The sequence below is a fragment of the Mustela putorius genome, unplaced genomic scaffold, assembly GCF_011764305.1.
Source record: "Mustela putorius furo isolate JIRA1106 unplaced genomic scaffold, ASM1176430v1.1 tig00000145_pilon_pilon_pilon, whole genome shotgun sequence".
Lineage (NCBI taxonomy): Eukaryota > Metazoa > Chordata > Mammalia > Carnivora > Mustelidae > Mustela > Mustela putorius.
The window spans coordinates 12,430,451-12,444,756 of NW_025421294.1; the positions used below are offsets into that span (position 1 = coordinate 12,430,451).

General features: G+C 40.1%; 1 protein-coding gene across 5 annotated transcripts in view; it reads right to left on the bottom strand.

The window, feature by feature from the left end:
- Positions 1-5,028, bottom strand: part of GPBP1 (GC-rich promoter binding protein 1) — a 76,555-nt gene extending 71,527 nt beyond the window's left edge. Inside the window, exons 1-2 of one of the 5 annotated variants that reach the window (XR_006605327.1) lie at positions 4,718-4,933; positions 2,505-3,468 (exon numbers count right to left, since the gene is read on the bottom strand). The gene's annotated coding sequence lies outside the window, so the exon portion shown is untranslated. Of the gene's footprint in view, positions 1-2,504; positions 3,469-4,717; positions 4,934-5,010 lie in introns of those variants that run through there. The other 4 variants (XR_006605328.1, XM_004744626.3, XM_004744625.3 and 1 more) reach the window with 4 other exon arrangements.
- Positions 5,029-14,306: the final 9,278 nt, after the last annotated feature.

A 14,306-nucleotide genomic window follows, 5' to 3' on the forward strand; every position in this document is an offset into this window, starting at 1 on the left:
ACCTGACATGTATATATCAGAATCTCAAAATACTGGAAATCAAAATAAAACATTACACCTATATTACACTTCACAATTAACCAAAAGCCTTCATATAAATTATTTCCATCAGCTTTCTGGAAAACCCAAGACCAAAGAGATTAGGTAAATACACAAGGTCATACAGGCCCCTTTCTAGATCTTCCAAACACTAAACCCAAAGTCTCCCTTCGGACTCCCAGCCATTTCCCTTTTTCTACATTGCTACCCTTACCTGGATCTAAACTGTTATCTAAAAATTTTTATCAAAAATTATATAGACAAAAGGTGGTTATGTCAAAGACAATCTGGCCTGGGTTTCAGCTATATCCTCACTTGCTAACTTTACTCTCAGACTAAAAGTTCCCATACTTATTCCCTCTGTAACTCTCTAAATTTCATTTTTCTTTCTTCTTCTGTTCACTCCTGTTATTGCCTTACTATTCCTCCCTTCCTCCATTCTCAAATGTCAGGAACTTTAAGCACAAAAATCTATGGACTCTTGTCAGAGAAAAAGTAAAAGCTAACAGGCACTCAGCTTCATACCTGTGCAAAGAGGATTTAGCTTAACTTCAAGTTCCATTAGTAATCAATATGAACCAATAAGAAGCAGTATATAGAAGAAAAAACAAAAATATCAGAGATAACACCCAAATAGGAGTTAACGAAGTACAATTCACAAGAAAGCAATATAGCACAGTAATTAAAAATATGGAGCCCTCCAGTCAAGAGTTGGAGATTTGGTCAAGACTTCTACCTAAACTTGGTCCTAACCAAATTACTTTCTCCCAGATTCAATCTCCCAAAATCTTAATTCTCTCACCTGCACAACCGTAACTATAATAGCACTTTCTTCACAGAATTATTCTAAGAGCTAAAGTATACTATGTAAAGTTCACAGTAAAATACATGACACAATCATCTTAAATGTTAATTACCATAATTATTATGTTTAGACCTACAGTCTAGGCACAGGAGATTTAAAAAAAAAGAGTAGGGTAGATATGAGGAAAAAAGGTGCAGGAGAGGTTGGGGAGAAACAGCCTAGTAACTGTTCCAATTACTATTGCTATCTATTTTGATGCCAAGAATATAGGATTTATCAAAACATTCAAGTAAGTAAATCTGTCCATGAACAATTGCTATAAGCAAAGTTCACTGTTAGACAATTCAAAGATTAACGTTAATTCTTAAAAACCCTGTCTCTGGAATTATCTTGATCCTGGTATCATGGCTCTGGGTAACATCAGCAGGAAATTAATTAATTTAAAGGAAAATAATCATAAATAACGTTCTTTTCTATGAAAAAAGACCATTTATTTCCACTTCAACTTTTTCACCACATTTAAGAGGCAAATTCCTAGACAAGTAACCTGAAGCCATTAAATTCAGAAACGCAAATAATAGTGTCTCTGAAGCGAAAAGGTGGAGAACGGTCTCGCCTTTTTTTTATATAAATCAAGGTGGACGCTCGATGGGAAGTACTACACACAGCTCTGACAGACAAAACACAAATAACCCAGTCTATTTTAACAGAGGGAATTACTTAATTCTAATCTCAATTTTAGATAGAAAATAAACACAGAATACCTACAATCTTCTGCTCTAAGTGAGATAATAGGATTCAATAGCATAGAAAAAAAGTTGTTTTGGAATAAAAAGAGCAACTGACAAGTTATAAAGCCATCTTTGTAAAATGTTCAAAATTATAACTGTTTATCCAATAAAGATAATTAAGTGAAATAAACTAATTTTAGCTACACTGATATATCACTAACAGTGTCTAAAAAATAAATTTTACTGTTTTTTTTAGTAACAAACATTCGTATGCCTAGGAATCACTGAAAAACTATATAACAACTAAGGGTACCTAAAAACACTACTATTCAATACTGAAAATTTTAAGTATTATTAAAACATAATCCTTGCTTTTCAAAGGATCTACTACAGAAATACTTCCAACTTTTTAAAAAAGTTTTGTTTATAAACTTGATCAGCGTAACATTCCAAAAAGAAAATATATCAAGTTATTTAAAAGAATTATGAATTATTATGAAAATCAGGCTTAAAAACCAAGTCATACATTATAATTTAAACTACCAAACTAAACAGCAACTCTGAACTCATTTTTTAGAAAGCAGCCTCAACTCATATTTAAAATGTAAACTAACAAGACACATGAAATATTTGTTTTTTCCTAACCTTTTTACCAATCTATGAATCCATAAAAATTAAGATGAATACTCACAAGGATTTTCACTTCATAACCACAAAAAACGTAAAAAAAAGTACTGTGTGATCTGAAATATTCTTAAATTTTAACTCTTTCTGCATTTCAATTTACTTAATGGTAGTCTTCAGACTGTCCAGGAAATTGAAGCCAAACAGTATTATTCCAAGAAACTGAACGGCTTCCAAACAGAATAAACTTGACTCTCATTACAGTTACAAATGAATGTATGATTTGCTCACCATATAATACTTACAAATTCCAACAGGACTGCACAGGAAGGTGTTGGGTTTTTCTCTGTAATCTTTATGTTTTCCAGTTTGTTTTTTTATTTTGTATCCTCTGAAATAATATCCAAGTTCTTTGAAGATACTTAACCTATGACTATTTGACATAGAGTTACTTCAAGTCAGCTACCCATACTTCTGTTTTAAAGTTTTCATATGGCTATCTCCAGAATTAGCCAAGTTCCTTGGATTTAAGATTTTAAAGTCTTCTTTCTTATTCCATGTACTGGTCACTGTTGTACTTATCCACTCCAGATGAAATATCCAATTTATGAGCAAAAAAGCAAAAACAAAAAGAAAATTTCACATCTGAAGAGCATTCCTAAACATCAGCATATAGAGACACATAGCTATCTCAATACTACCATGCTGCTGGAAAACTGCAACATCTTAAATTTCCACGTAAATAAAAGATAAAACGGAAAAAACTCTGTATTCTTTCAATGTCTTCATTTAGAAAAGCTGTCCCATTGTGACACGAAAAGGGCTGAGGTCAAAAATTCCTAAAATTTTTAATAAAGGTAAAAATAAACTGCCAAGAAACTTCAGCAATATTTAAACAGTAATCTGAAACTGCCGAAACTATTCAGTACACAAATCAAACATATCTTACAGTTTTGGCTGAAAAACAACTAAAGGAGAGGGATGGGGGTAGGGGGAAGAGGCAAAAATACCACCAGCTGAAATAATTTAACCAGTTATAGAATCCGTTTGAACCAAAATACTGAAGAAAATGCCTGGGTCTCTTTATGCAGCTTGTAGAATTGTTCAACTACTATAAATTCACTTCAGAGATGATTCTTGCCACTTTTAATAAACTTCTGGGGCAAAATTATCCAAAAACATTGTAATCCCAAAATGGCCACTTCAAATATCCGGGGCCTTTTACACAAAATCTAGAAGATGATCTTCATATAGGAGTAATTCAATCACCTGTAAAAGTTATAAAAAAAAAAAAAAAAACTTAAATTACACACTGAATTTTAACTTTGAGCTTAAAAATTAACCCCCATCTTGAAGAGTCAACTTCTGGAGAGAAACTCACTTCTACGAAATTCTACTGGGGTCTGAAAAAAGGCTCAGCCCTGGCAAGCGCCCCAAAACAGCCTACTGGATGAAAAAAGACTTCAGAATAAAAGAGGAAAAGGTGGGAGATGTTACGGAGAAGGAGTGATTTCAATAGGGAACGGGGTGCGCATATAATACGGGGGAATTACATAAACTTCCTACACTTTTCGCGTAAAAATTAACTATGAAACTGCCCCACAACCTTAAAAAAGATTTTCTCTATTTTCAGTTCACGGGGCCCAAAGAAAAGAACAGGCCGGTTTGGTGCCATGGAGCATCAGTAAATAGAACTTGGGGGAAAAAGGGGATATAAAGAGAAAGACGCTCTCTCCAAATTAGAAATGTCTAAATGAAAAGACGTATTTTCCCCACGAAGGGCAGAAAGTAGGGAGGTGAGAAATGGGGCAAGAACATTCCTTAAACTTGCCTGAGGGGGAGACTTCCCGGCTTCTAAGGGATAAAGGTGTCGGTCCCCATTTCCTTGAATTAAGAAAACAGGTTTCTCCCAACACCGAGGGGGTGGAAGGTACCAAAACGTGCTCGTAAATCCCATTTAGAGTGGTTCTCTCCAAAACCAGAATAGGTCCCTTCAGGCCCCACAGGACTCCGGAGTACATTGTAGCATTAGACTCAATACACAGCAAGGACCACGGACCCGGGAAAGGAAGAGCGGGCGCGCTACTGAAGAAACAAGCCAAGGCCACAACTCGGCCTCGACTCCCTCGGCCCTCTAAGAGGAGCAGTAGTACCAAAGGAGGCGGGCGTGTGCGAGAGGCCGGAGGAAGGAAGATCCAGCACGGAAAGCGTCGGATCCGTTCTCAGCCTCCGCCAAACATCCCCCAGCCACCAAGCCTAAGCCATCTACCCCCTCCCCACAACCGCCACCCCCACTCCACCGCGGCCGAGTAAATATCTAAAAGGGCCTCTCTCAGCGCCGTCCTTCCGTCTCTCTCCTTGCTCTCCGCCACCCACCCCCCCACACACACACCGCGTCCGCGGGCAGCCTCACACCTCGCGCCGCCAACGCCGCTCCCGACCCCTCAAACCCCAACACCGACAGGGGCACCCCCTTTTTCCCGCAGACTCCAGCGCGGAGCAGAGAGAACGGTGTTACCTTCTGCCACACCAGAGGTGCCCCTGGCCTGGGGGTGCCGCTGCGCTCGATCCCGGGAGGAGGTTTTCGGTACTTTGAATAATCCCCTTTTGCCGCTTTTCCCTCCCCCACAACCAGTCTCAGTCCCAAAATGGCGCCGACCCGATCCGCAATGTTCTGGGTCAAGTCTCGCGAGATCGTGGAAGGTGGCGAGGCGGGGAAGGAACTAGAGGGGTTGAGGAGAAGGGAGGGGAAAGGCGGGGCGAGGAGAAGGAGGAGGGAGAAAGGGTGTGGAAGAAGCGGTGCGAACGAACCTACTGGGCGGGGCAGCAGGAGGAGCGCCTCCACCAGAGAACCTTCTGGCCCAAGCAACCGCTCACGCCCCGGCCGAAAAAGCTCCGCCCTCTACGTCGGGCGGCTGGGGGGAAGGGAATAGGGCGTGGCTACGTCTAGGGGCGGAGCGTCGAGGAAGCCCCGGAGGTAGGGGCGCGTGGGGGGCGGTGGCTCCGTGCAGTGACGTCAGGAGCAGCTGGAGTCGGGGATTACCCCCTGCTGCTGACGTGAGGACGGTGAACAATCGGGAACGTTCGGTGGAAGGGGGAATTCCCCGCCGCTCCCTGAGGAGCCCCTCCTCCTACCCCTCCCCCGCCCGGGGCCGCCCAGGAGCCAGGGATGGTGGGGCCTCTGGGAGGGTGAGAGAGGAAGGCTGAGCCGGGAGGCAGCCGCGCCAGCCGGAGTAGCGCGCGCCGCGCGGCGTCTTCCCTGCCTGGACGCTCGGAGTCGCCGCGGCGCGCGCTACTCACTGGGTACCGCGCTCGGGGCCTGGGCGGAAGGGAGATCACATGCTCGCCAGTACACTTCCCTACACGGCGGGAGCGCTGGCGGGGCCGGCGCGCGGCGAACTGGGCGCCGAGAAGCATTCGATTCACATCGTATGCAAATACGAGCGTGTCGGAAGTAAATAATTCCACGCGAGGCGGGTAGCAGGGAGACTAACTCGCTGGCAACTAAGCCCGGATTCTCAAAGGGTAAAAATGGCTCCTAGATGTGATCGTGCCAATCGTCTTTCTTCCTGCTAAGTCTAAGTCTACAGGAGGTGGGAATTATTTCAACGGTGTCTCTGGCCCACGCACTCCACACAGTTTTGGTGATTTGTTTGTTTTTTTTTAATGGATTTCATGGTATGCACAGTTCTCTAATTGCGATCGTTTTTCGCTTTGTAACTAAAGGTTCACTTTGAAACCTGTGAAGTTGGCTTTCTAAGAGGAAGAGAAGTAACCACATGTGCGTAGGGGGAAGTGGAAGGAGGCGTCTCAACGAGAGAAAATCCAGTAAATAAGAAGTCCGTGGCTCTCCGCACTCCCCCAAGCCACAAAGGCTTCATACCAGAAACTTTATGGTCCTTTTATAAGCATTATGGGGTTTGTAGTTTAATGGACTGGTTCTAAAAGCTCCCTGATAGAATGTTTGAATGTAAACATTCATGTTTACATGTTTGAATGTAAACAAAAATTATACCTCCCAACTTTTTTTTAGTTTAGTCCGCATCAAAGAGACATTTCTGGCAATTAATACCTCGCGGAGAGCAAAGAAAAGAGCATTAACACAAGCTGGATGCCTTGTCTGTGCTAGACATTTTGTCTTTATACCAACCGAGGAAGTGGGTGCTTTTTGTCGCATTTTGCAGACGAGGAAACTGGTTCAGGTTAAGTAATGTACGTAAGGTTGCGCGACAGAGAGGCTTGACTGTCCATCTCAAATGTGCTAGGGTCTTAGTCCACATTTATTCCACCACACCACAGTGCTTCAGTATAAATAATTTATGTGTTGGGACAGGACCTGCTTCTCCTCTATTTCTAAGCATGATGTGCGTTCAAGAAACAAAAAATTGGTAATATGCACGCAAATTGTGCCTTTCCAATTCCACAAGACAACTCAAAAAGTAACAAAATGGAGAAATAATTGTAACATTTACGACAAACTGCTTAATATTTAATTATACGTACTCAGTTACTACTCTTAATATCTAATAATGTTCGATTTACATAATAAATATATCAAGAGCTCTTACAAATCATGAAAGAAATATAACCATACTATGTCTTAGAAAGTCAGAGGACAAAAAAAAAGAAAGAAAGAAAAAAGAAGCTAGTCATGTGTATGTCAGAAATTATATGAAAAGATGTTATACCTCAATAGAAAATTTTTTTTTAATGAAAATAAAACTAATGATGAGACACGACCTTTCCCATATTAGACTGGCAAAGATTTTAAAAGAACCTAGATGAGGGTAGAAGGAATAAGTGTTTGCATAACCATATCAAGACTCAAAATCCATGAAGCGTTTCTGGAAGATAGTTTGGCTTTCATTAAAAGAAAAGTTTTTTAAGACACCCTTTGCCTGGGACGCCTGGGTGGCTCAGTCGGTTGGGCAGCTGCCTTTGGCTGGGGTCCTGGTCCCAGCATCCTGGACTCCAGTCCCGGATCCAGCTCCTTGCTCCACAGGGAGCCTGCTTCTCCCTCTGCCTCTGCCTGCCGCTCTTCCTGCCTGTTCTCTCTCTTTCTTTCTCTCTCTCTCTCTCTCTCTGACAAAATATTTTAAAAAAAGATACCCTTTGCCTATCTATTCTACATCTTAGAATTAATTTTAATAAAATAGTGGAAAAGGTATCCAACAATTTTAAAGACATTCATTGATATATTGCTTATAACTGCCAAAAAGAATTAACAACCTGAATTCATATAAATGAAGAGACTGAGTAAATAAATTATGGTACAGCACATCCATATGTAAATACAAAGCCATTAAAAATGATGATGTATGGGGTGCTCAGGTGGCTCCGTCATTAAGTGTCTGCCTTTGGCTCAGGGCATGATCCCAGGGTTTTGGGATCAAGCCCCATATGGGGCTTCCTGCTCAGTGGAAAGCCTGCTTCTCCCTCTCCCACTCCCCCTGCTTGTGTTCCTTCTCTCGCTATGTATCTCTCTATTATATAAATAAAATCTTAAAAAAAAAAAAATGACATAGGGCTACCTGAACTACTCAGTTGGTAGAGCATGTGACTGGATCTCAGGGCCACTAGCTCAAGCCCCATGTTGAAAGTAGAGATTATGTATAAATTAATAAATATCATGATGATGGGCACCTGGGTGGCTCAGTGGGTTGGGCCGCTGCCTTCAGCTCGGGTCGTGGTCTCGGGGTCCTGGGATGGAGTCCCGCATCGGGCTCTCTGCTCGGCAGGGAGCCTGCTTCCCTCTCTCTCTCTCTGCCTGCCTCTCTGCCTGCTTGTGGTCTCTGTCAAATAAGTGAATAAAATCTTTAAAAAATAAATAAATAAATATCATGATGTACTTACTGTTAAAAGAAAATTGTGGGAAGCCTGGGTGACTGAGTTGGTTGAGTGTTTGCCTTCAGCTCTGGTCGTGGTTTCAGGTTCCTGGAATGGAGTCCCTCATCAAGGTCCTTGCTCCTTGGGGAGCCTGCTTCTCCCTCTGTGGGTTTCTCCCCCTGCTTGTGCTCTCTATCTGACAGATAAATAAGATCTTAAAAAAAAAAAAGCATATGAAATAAGTTTCACAGCATACCAATAAAAAATAAAACGTTATAAAAATACCTAATGTACTATTTTTGGTTAAATAAAGTATGAATCAAAGGACAAAGATCTAATTGAATAGTTAATGAAAATGTTAACCATGCTTATTTCTAGGGGCAGGATAATAGAGGATCTTTATTTTATTCTTTATACTTCGTAAGAGACTGTGTTACTTTACATTTTCTTTTAAAGATTTTATTTATTTATTTGAGAGAGCATGAGTCGGGGAGAAGGAGCAGCAGACTCCCCACTGAGCAGGGAGCCCCAACACAGGATTCAATCCCAGGACCCTGGGATCATGAGCTGAGCCAAAGGCAGGTGCTTAACCCACTGAGCCACCCAGACACCCAAATTTGTTACTTTACTATCATTTTTAAAAAGCAAACAGGGGCGCCTGGGTGGCTCAGTGGGTTAAGCCTCTGCCTTTGGCTCAGGTCATGATCAGGGTCCTGGGATCAAGCCCTACATCAAGCCCTACATTGAGCCCCCATCAAGCTCTGCTCAGCAGGGAGCCTGCTTCCCCCTCTCCCTCTGCCTGCCTCTCTGCCTACTTGTAATCTCTTTCTCTGTCAAATAAATAAATAAATAAATAAATCTTTTTTTTTTTTTTTTATGAAATAAAATAAAAAGTAAATTGAACAGGGGATACCTGGGTGGCTCAGTTGTCTAGCACCTGCCTTCAGCGCTCAGGTCATGATCCCAGGGTTCTGGGATAGAGTCCCGCATGGGGCTCCTTGCTCTCTCCATTGCTGAGCAGAGAGCCTGCTTCTCCCTCTGCCTGCCACTTCCCCTGTGCTGCTTTCTTTGCTTGTGATTGCTGGCTCTTTCTCTGACAAATAAATAAATTAAATATGTTTTAAAATAATAAAAACATATAAAATAAAAAGCAAACTGAACAATTAAATATAAGAACCTATCTGCAACCAGCATGCTTTCTATAATTTGATTCATATAGTGAAAACTGAAGAAAGGATTTATCACATAATTATTTTAATTTGTTAATGAACATAACATTATAGTAGTTTAAGAGAACATCTCTTTAGCCAAGCTCTATGCAAGAAATTTTTAATTAAATAAGTAAATTAGGGGCACCTAGATGGCTTAGTCATTAAGCATCTGCCTTTGGCTCAGGTCATGATCCCAGAGTCCTGGGATCAAGCCCTGCATCAAGCTCCCTGCTCATCCAGAAGCCTGCTTCTCCCTCTCCCACCCCATCCCTGCTTCTGTTCCCTATCTCCCTGTGTCTCTCCGTCCCCCAAAATATATATATATATATTAAAAAGATAAAAAAGATAAGTAAATTAGTTTGATAATTCTCTCAATAATTCTGTAGATATCAACCACAAAGAGATTAAGTAATTTGCTCCAAAGTAATGTTAGTCCAAGTATGCAGTAATGTATAAACAAAGGTATTCATTTTCAAAGTAAGTGTAATAGAGAAAACTGGAAAACTTAAATTATCTATCAACGGAGTACTGGTTAAAAAACCAAGGTACATCCATATAACAGAATACCATACAACTCTTAAAAAAGAATATGGTGGACTGGTATAAAATGATGTGGAAAAATATTCAAAATATTTCGCTAAGAGATAAAAGGGTAGTGGAGTGCCTGGGGGGCTCGGTTGCCTAAGCTTCCAACTCCTGATCTCAGCTCAGGTCTTGATCTCAGGGTCATGAGTTCAAGCTCCACATTGGGCTCCACACTGGGCATGGAGCCTACTTAAAAAAAAAAAACTGAGAGAGAAAAGTGTAGCACAACTGTATGTTATCTATATGTATGATGAATCCATCATCATCATGTTGCTTAAGGAAAAACTGTTTAATGTTCTTTAAATCAGGATTTTTTATTTTATTCACTGCTATGCTATCTGAATATACTATATTATAATAAGTTAATGTTTAAAACTTAATTACTCAAAACTCTGTAACAGCTGAGGAACATAATAAAATATTTGTGTTGGCAACCTTGAATCCTTCAAAACTATATCCAGTGTCCCTTTTCTGTATTTCCATTGTACAATCCTGTGCTTACCACTTTAATTAATCATCTACCCATTCCTAGTTCTACCTTGATCCTGAGGAGGTGTCCAGGACCTTCCCTATCATATCTCCTACACTTACTAGATAGTTAATTGCTGATTTTATTTCCTATTTCTACCACTGCTTAAATATCCTTGAAAACAGCAACCATGCCTTTTTCTTATTTATTCATACCAACTAGCAGTTTCAGCCATGATATAAATTCTACAATTTTTGTTAAATGCATCACTTATCCACATTTAGTCTTTGTTTTAGCCCCATACTAACTGCTGTTCTCAGAATTTCCCTTGTTCTTTAACATTTTATGCAAATATTATTCCCTTTAACTGGATTGCTTGACTCCTCCCCACTCTCTGCTTGGCAAATTATTTCTTGTCCCTGAAGACCCTGTTCAAATAACACTCAGGTAAAACACAATCAGTTAAAGCTCAGAACTTCCTTCTCTGGACTCTCACATGGATATGCGCTCACTTGTATCAGCATTTGTTTTCTTGTATGTCCCCCTTTATAGATGGTGTGACCCTTGTCAGGGACACTATTCCACTCATCCCCTTTCCCTGAAACAATGCTCAACCCATTAGAAGGTCCTCAGTAAACACAACTTCAGCAGGACGGATGACTGAAGCATGCATAACCCCCTTACCTGTTTCACGTCACTGCCTAGGTACAGAGGTCCTTTCTTGTTCTCTGTTGACAACCACTTGTAAGTGGTCCTGCTATTGCATTCTGGTGGTTCATAGACAGTAGGAGTTGAGGCTCAATACCTAACCTGGAAAAAATCAGAAACTCACAAAGGCGTTCTCTTTGGTATTAAAAAAAAAAAAAAAAAAATTTTTTTTTCATGCTCCTTTTCCTTCCTAGCAAGTTTCACAGTTGTGTTTTTTGTTTTGTTTTGTTTTGTTTTTTTTAAGATTTTATTTATTGGGCGCCTGGGTGGCTCAGTGGGTTAAGCCGCTGCCTTCAGCTGGGGTCATGATCTCGGGGTCCTGGAATCGAGTCCCGCATGGGGCTCTCTGCTTAGCAGGGAGCCTGCTTCCTCCTCTCTCTCTGCCTGCCTCTCTGCCTACTTGTGATCTCTCTCTGTCAAATAAATAATTAAAATCTTTGGAAAAAAAAAAAGATTTTATTTATTTATTTGACAGAGAGAGAGAGATCACAAGAAGGCAGGCAGAGAGAGAGGAGGAAGCAGGCGCCCCGCTGAGTAGAGAGCCTGATGCAGGGCTCGATCCCAGGACCCGATCCCAGGACTCCGAGACCATGACCCGAGCCGAAGGCAGAGGCTTTAACCCACTGAGCCACCCAGGTGCCCCCAATTTTCACAGTTTTGTGCGGATCCATTTAATGAGTCTCTCTCCTCAGAGAGAGGAGCCTATGCCCATTTTTTCCTTGCTGTATCCTCGGTACCTGGCACAATGCTAGGCACTAAGTACTCCATAAATACTACCTGTATGAAGGAAGAACTTACTAATGAAAATAAAAACATTTTTAAGAGGAATATTTCAGAAACAACTCTGCTCTATAAGAAATAGGTTTTTTTTTAAATTAAGAAGTTATGTAACAGATGAAAAATGATAGATTATAATTTTAAATTTGAAATGATCTCATCCTTAATTATGATCACATGTAATGACAAATTAGATCAATAAATTTGGTGTTCAGTCATCTCAATTTTTTAAGTATAAAAACAGTATATATTGTAGAAAACTTGGCAGACACCGAAGAGTATAAATAAATAAAAATCGCCTGTAATTCACCCCCCCAGAAATAATGAGCCTTAAATATTAATGTATATCTATCAAGCATTTGTTCTTTGCATGTTATATCTTTGTGTCATAGTGTATATATAGTTTTATATTCATTTATTATTTCATATGTTCTAAAATACCCCAATATTTTAAAAAGTCTTCATTTTGGGCACCTGAGTGGCTCAGTTGGTTGGGCAACTGCCTTTGGCTCGGGTCATGATCCCGGGATTTCGGGATCAAGTCCCACATCAGGCTCCCAGCTCCACAGGGATTCTGCTTCTCCCTCTGACCTTCCCCCCTCTCATGCTCTCTTTCACTGTCCCTCTCTCAAATAAATAAATAAAAATCTTAAAAAAAAAAAGTCTTCATTTTAACTATGTTTCCTTTTAAAGATTAACTTAAGATTTGATTTCTTTTTTTTTTTTTAAAGATTTAATTTATTTATTTGACAGAGAGACACAGCGAGAAAGGACCACAAGCAGGGGGAGTAGGAGAGGGAGACACAGGTTTCCTACCAAGCAGGGAGCCTGATGCGGGGCTAGATCCCAGGACCCTGGGATCATGACCTGAGCCAAAGGCTGACACTTAATGGCTGAGCCACCCAGGTGCCCCAAGATTTGATTTCTTAATTTAAAACATTTTATACTAGTCCTATTATCTCTTTATTTGAAGCTAGTAAGGATGATGAGTATTTCTGAGCTTCTTTTCTCACCTTTCCAGTAGAAAAGTTTCCTGATTATATTAAGGTTTCCTCAGTCTAATAATCCATGATTATAAATTTAAATTTATTAAGATTTTCTCTCTTTGAGCAGTTTTTAAATTTTTTATAGGACTGGGGCACCTGGGTTGCTTAGTGTGTTGGGCGTCTGACTCTTAGTTTCATCTCAGGTCATGATCTTCTGGCATCTAGCCCCATGTCGGGCTCCCCACTAAGCAAGGAGTATATTTGAGATTTTCTCTTTCCCCTCCCTCCGACCTCCCTCCCTTCCCAGCTCGTGCTCACATGTTTGCTCTCTCTCTCTCAAATAAGTAAATTAATCTTTAAAAAAATAAGTTTCACATAGGACTAACACTGGAAAATTGACCACTTACTTCTTTAAACAAAACAGATACATAGGTTGACAAATACTCCTCCAGGTTTCAGTTATGGATGGCTCAATTTCCCTAATTAGCATGTCTACTTCTATGCACCTTCCTCTGTACAAAGAGGTATGGAGGAACACCGTTAGCATGAACACAAATTATCGGCAAAAATGTTTAAGTGTTTTCTACCTGTATTTGACCTCCAAAACACAGCCTCTTCTTATACAGCTTTTACAATTTTAAACCTACAGCCGGACTATAAGCATGTAAATTGTTGTAGACAAGGTGAAAATCACATTCTACAATATTTTAAGAAGATTTGTGGTCTATTTCAATATGCTGTATCCTTTATCATCTCTAGAAATGGAATACAATGAACCTTGGAGCTGTAGTTGACCCCGTCCCCTGCACCTTATCACACAGACTGTGTAATATGTGAAGAAACTGAATTCATACTGGGTTACTTTGCTACCTCTTGATTCTAGGTACAATAATCATACACGATACTGCTTGGGAATATTCTCTGTGGTTCGATTCCCCAGGTGTTTATCCTCTTAGGTTTTCAAATTCATTTTTGGATACCATCTTCCACGTCTGACTCTGCACACCCATTTAATAACAAGAAATCCGCCATGTCCATAAGACACTTTACTAGATCAGTCTGTAGCTTCCCAAGTGCAACTGAGTGGCACCCCTCCCAAATCATTCTACTTAAATGCATTAATGATTCCTATAACACTGAGCCTAATTACCTAATTAGCATATAGAGATAGAGACAGAAGCAAAATGCCATGATCAAAACCCAATCAAAGGAAATTAGAGATGGAAGTAAAATCTGAAAATTTCTCCTTCTGTTACCTACCATTAAATCTTTAAATTTCGGGATTAGAGTAATCCTAGATACTCCAACTTTACTAAGACTAGAAACTGTGTTCACACTAATTAATTAAAATTCATAGGAATTTAAGTAGTAATGATTTATATTATGAGCATATCTTTGATTATATTTTCACCCTTTTTTCCTTCTTAATTATGAAAATAATACAAGCTTGTTATAAAAAATTCAAACACAAAAATATGTAAATTAGAAGTAAAGTCCTAGTATGCCTCTAGAGTGAAACTTTAGTGAAGTTTTTGTAATCCTTCT